The sequence below is a fragment of the Papio anubis genome, chromosome 2 (genome assembly GCF_008728515.1).
Source record: "Papio anubis isolate 15944 chromosome 2, Panubis1.0, whole genome shotgun sequence".
NCBI classification, from domain to species: Eukaryota; Metazoa; Chordata; class Mammalia; order Primates; family Cercopithecidae; genus Papio; species Papio anubis.
Genome location: NC_044977.1, coordinates 28,244,078 through 28,250,077, shown reverse-complemented (window position 1 = coordinate 28,250,077; position 6,000 = coordinate 28,244,078).

The window sequence follows — 6,000 nt, the reverse complement described above, 5'->3', positions numbered from 1 at the left end:
ATTTATTTATTTATTTGAGACGGAGTCTTGCTCTGTCACCCAGGCTGGAGTGCAGTGGCACGATCTCGGCTCACTGCAAGCTCCGCCTCCCAGGTTCACACCATTCCCCTGCCTCAGCCTGTAGTCCCCATGCTTGGCTAATTTTTTTGTATTTTTTTAGTAGAGACGGGGTTTCACCGTGTTAGCTAGGATGGTCTCAATCTCCTGACCTCATGATTCACCTTTATTTTAATAATATTTTAGAAATAGTCTCCCTTACCTACATTATTCCAGCATATCAGAGGTTATTTACCTTGGAGACCTGCTGCAAATATGGGTATGGCCCAGCATGAGATTTACACCCTCTCCCACAGAGTTTCAAGAGCCAGTGAGAACTCATCAGATGCCACAGGAACCATGACACTTTCCAATGCACAGGTCACTCTCTTGGGACGCAGCCATTCAAGCACACCCTATCCTTCACAAAGGAAAGAGAACTCTTTCTGGGGTCCCACCGGCTTGTCTAGTATCCGTCATGTTAGGTCAAAACTTCTCATTTCTCTGTTGTATTGTGGTTACCACCTGCCTGAAATTTTTGGTCTCATTCTCCCTCATTCATGAGTTCTGTCCTGCATCCTACTACCCATTCAATCTTTGTAAAATACCACTAGTTTTAAGCCAAATTTTGCTGAAAAGCCTTCAATAGTTCCCAATAACTTACAGCAGTAATTCTCAAATTTTGCTTCACTGAACCCCATGATAGTGCTCATCTTGAGGTCAACACTTCTTGAACCAGAACAGCTGTTCCATGCTCTACTTACCGTATTCAATTTTTCCTATGGTTTCTTGAATACATTAAATACAGTTATAATAACTATCGTAATGTTTTTATCTACTCATTCCATCATCTGTATCATTTCTAGGTCCATTTTGATTGGATTTTTCTTCTCATTTAAGCTGTATTTTCTGCTTCTTTGAATGGGTGGTAATTTTTAAAGTATTTTTTAGAGCAATTTTAGGTTCACAGCAAAATTGAGAGGAAAGTACAGAGATTTTCCATATACCTCCTGCCCCCACACATGCATAGCCTCACCCATTATCAACATCCCCACCAGATTATGCTTGTTATAATTGATGAACCTACACTGACATATTATTATTACTCAAAGTCCATAATTCACATTAGGGTTCACTCTTGGTATTGAACATCCTCTGGGTCTAGACAAATCTATTCACCACTATAGTGTCACTCAGAAAATTTCACTGCCCTAAAAAATCCCCTGTGCTCCACCTATTTATCTCTCCCTCTTCACAACTGCCTGGAAATCACTGATATTTTCACTGTCTCCATGTTTTGCCTTTTCAAGAATGTCATACAGTTGTCAAACAGTATATAGCCTTTTCTGCCTGATAATTTTTAATTAGATGCCAGACATTGTGAATTCTAGCTTGCTAGGTCGTAGGTATATTTGTATTCCTATAAATATCTTTGAGCTTTGTTCTAAGTTGCAGTTAAGTTACTTGGAAACTGATTCTTTCCATTTGGATTTTTAAGCTTTGCTAGAAAGGACAAGAGCAGTGTTTATTCTATGGCTAATCTCCACTATTGACATGAAACCCTTGTGAATACACTTCCTGATTCCCCGTGAAGTATGAAGTTTTCCACTCTGGCTTGTAGGAACAAAAACTATTTCTAAAGGGCTCCGAGGACTTTTCTTCTAATTTATTTGGGTGGTCCTTTCCTCATACACATGCACAGATCACTACTGATGACTTGATAAGGATCCTCTGCAGTTCCCCAGAGCTCTCTCTGAGCAGCTCTCTCCTTTCCAGTACTCTGCTCTATAAACTCTAGCCATCTTGGCCACTGCAGACTGCTAGCTTCATCTCCTTAACTCAAAGAGGTTGCTGGTCATGGTCTGAAAACTCCCTGTGTTATGTCCTGGAAACTCTCCAAGCTGAGGCAGTCATCCGGCTCACCTTGTTTGCTCCCCTCTTTCAGGCATCATTGTCCTTTTTGTTTGTTAATCAATTACTGAAACCCATTGTATCATATGTTCTGTGCCTTTTTTTTTTTTTAAGTTGTTTTAGGTAGGAGGATAAATCTACTCCGTTTTCCCACCTTGTTGGAAGCAAATGTCTCCGTCAAGAGACCTATATTGGAGTTTGTTTGAAAAATGTGTTTTGCCTTAAAAGAATGTTTTGAAATATAGAATAAAATCTAAACTCCTTAGTGAGACAGCCAAAGCCTTCCACTGCTCTCAGTCTGAATTTTGAAATTATTCCTGTTCCAAGCACAGTGACTAAATGTATCTTGCATGTTTCCACCTCTTAATTCACAGATTTCCCATGCTGTCAACATAATGTTGCCTTCCTGGCTGTTGTTCTCTCATCTGATCCTCGGTTTAGGTCATTCTTACTTCATATGATCATTTTAATTGTATTTACCTCATCTTACCAAAAAGATCATATGCTCTTTTAGGATAAGAACTATGTCTAATACCTTTATTTTTTTCCTGAGAGGCTTAGCACAAATACTGGGCAGTGAGTGGACTCCCAACATATGTTTGTAATTTGTCTAACAGAATGCTGAATAGCCTGACAGTAGGAGCCTAGAATTTTATTCTTGCTGGTCTTAATCAACAGCACACCAATTACTATGTGGTAGTATAAAAATAGGCTATGATGTAATTTCTGAGTGATCATTATAATGACATAAATGTAGCCAGCCTGCTTTTTAAAAATCCAGATGGTAAAACACTTCATGTGATTTCATTCTGTGTGCTCTTGTGTCCAGTTCACAACATACAACTTCTCACTTCCCTTTTCTCAGACACCAAGGGTCATGGTGCTGAAATTTTCCACCAAATTTTCTCTCTGTACTTAGTGGGATGGAGTATGACATGTCACCTTCTCAATTTTTGCTGATACCAAAGTTGCCTGAATTCTAATTATTTACTGAGAGTAGTTTTCTCTGGGAGCAACTCCGAGGCAAAAACTCAGAATAGTTAAGAGCACAGTCTATAGTGTCAGACTGTATAAGTCTGAGTACTGGTTCTGCTGAGTATTAATTAGCACTGTGACCTTGTGCAGTCATCTCTCTTTTCCAAGCCTTGATTCCTCATCTACAAACAGAAGACAATAATAGTACCCAGCACATAGAGTCCTGTGTAAACACAAGAACTTAGATCATCTTTCTGCACACTCAGTGGGAGTTTACTGCTTTTGGATTGAATTGAGATACATCCTCATACACCTAGATGAGGTCATTGCTTTTAAAGACAAAATTCCTTATCAAACTATTTAAAACCCATGGCAGAGTGCAAAAAAACCCAACCATCATCCAGATTTTAGTGTGTCTGTAATCTCAACTGTTTTACCAAGAAGAATATTCCAAGAAGTTTAAGATCCAAAGAAACTCATCATACCTTATGCCTGCCTATTAGTTTCCCATGATATGGCCATTCTTTATTATTAAGAAACTGAATCAAATTCTACTTATATATACCTCCAATATAATTACAATTATTTTGCAATAATTTTTTTTTATCTGTTCTGGGTACTCTAGCCATCTTGGCCACTACACACTGCTAGCTTCATCTCCTTAACTCAAAGAGGTTGCTTATCTGTTCTGGGTACTCTTCTTACAGATATTATTGTATTTAAAATGAAAACCTTATGAGGTAGACTGCTATGGTTTGAATATGTGTCCCCTTCAAAACTCATGTTGAAATTTAATTGCCATTGTTACAGTATTAAGAGGTAATTAGGTCATGAGGGCTTCACCCTCGTTAATGGATTAATACTGTTATAAGGAAGTGGGTTCTTATAAAAAGTTGAGTTCCCCCTCCACCTTTTTCTCAGTCCCCCAACAATGGATAATTATGCAAGAAGGCCCTCACCAGATACAGACTCCTCAACCTTGAACTTCCCAGTTTCCAAAACTGTAAGGAATAAATTTCTGTTTTTTGTAAATTATTCAGTCTGTGGTGTTTTGATATAGCAGCACAAAACAGACTAAGATGAAGGCATAGTATGGATGAGAAAACTATAGCCCAGAGAGAATAAAGAATTGCTCAGCATCACCTAGTTAGACAAGAACAGAGTTATGATTCACACTCAGGCAGCCTTACTTCAGAGCCCACTCTTAACCTCTAAGCTCCTTGATAAGCCATAAGATTTTGTCTCTGGTGACATATTTTTCAAACCTAAAATTGATCTGACTAGTGTAGATACTGAGAAATTCAGAGACATGGTCAACACAAAATAGGAGTCATGGAAATGCATTGCAAATAACTTCTTAGGGGTGAGATAGGAGATGATTTTTTAAAAAAATAATTAAACTCTATTAGAATAACATAAATTATCTCATAAAACATATAACTGTCTACAGCTTAGAGTCCTTTACAATGAGAGGTGGTGAAGGATGTTTTCAGGCAGACCTGAAAAGTGCATGGGAGGAGCAAGATTTGCCTCTCCTGGACTATGGAGAAGGGCTGGGGAAGGCCAGTGTCTGGGTCACCAGAGAAAGGTTAATTGAGGCTGCTCTGTAGGGCTGGCTGGGTAGGCATCTCATGAGAATTCAGTAATCCCTGGTGGCTAAACAGAATCCTCCTGCTTGCTTACTGTGGTGGAAAATTCCTCCAGTCTAGCACAGTAGTTCTCAAAGTGAGATCCCCCAGACAAGTAGCATCAACAGGGAGCTTGTTCACACACAACTTCTCAGGCTCCATCCCAGATCTACTGAATCAGAAACTCTGAGAGTGGCCCATGGCAATCTGCTTTTTAACAAACCCTCTAAATAATTCTGATGCATACTACATTTTAAGAACAACTGCAAGCAGAAAACTTTTTGAGCTCTACAAGTAGAAATAAGAATATTAAAATGTAAGAACGTAGTTGAGAGCTCTTCAAAGTGGATTAGATACAGATAAATGTAAATTAATTTTAACTCACTGTGTTCGATCTGTTTTCCAATCTTTTTGATGGAAATAAGTCAACCCAAACCTCAGTCCTCACCCTTTTCCTCAGCCACGTACAGGACTCATGTTCATTAAAGTCAAGGCTTAACAAGGCTTGCAACATCGATCAGATGGCCTGCAGTTTATGACCAAGTGTCAGCCAGACCCTTCCACTGGAGAAAATATGTGAATGATGGCAAGTAGTAAGTGTTAATGGATAGATATTTTAAAATCTATTCTAATTTATACTTTTTAAAATGAAAATCACTGGAAAACATCAGAATGCATTTATTATTGACCTGTTTCAAGTAACTGTCAGGCGTCTTAACACAGATCTGACTTCCACTCTAGAGCACAAGCTCCCTGAGGGCAGGGACCTTCCTTATTCACGAGTGCTCACTCTGTGACAGGCTTAATAAACAGATCATGAGCTGAACAGACTGGAAACCTATGAATAGATCAGAGAGCATTACCCTCACAAGTGAGAGAACAGAAATAGAAAAAGGAAGCAAACAGGAAAACTGGGAACAGGAAAAATAAATTTCAGAGTTGACAACTTTATCTTCTTCAGTTTAGTGAAGACTAATAGAAACTCTATGTGGAAGTATATGCCTCACAGCTGGAAAATTAGGTAGCTCTAATTTGCATAAGTTGTCATTTTAATGTACTTGTTGGTGGCATGAATTGATTAATAAAGTGCTGCATGGTGAGTTTGTTTATTGAAGCATCACTGTATAAGAGTCTAGCTTTATTGGCCCATTTGGCACATTTGAGTTCAGTTTCAATCATGAGGGAAGAAGTCATCCTTCTGAATGACAGACCCGGGAGTTTTCACAGATATTGGGATTGTAAATGAGAAGCTCAGAACAGGATATTTCTTCCTTTTTCTTTTTTTTCCATATCACTACTAGATATGACCAAAACATAAAATCAAAGATGTTTGTTTGCCTACTGTATGCCCTTAATGCTAATTCCAGACCATTTATTTAATAATACAGATAATGTATTTCAAAATTAGAGATCTGATTTGCTCAAAAAGTCTGCATTATTTTTAAAATAT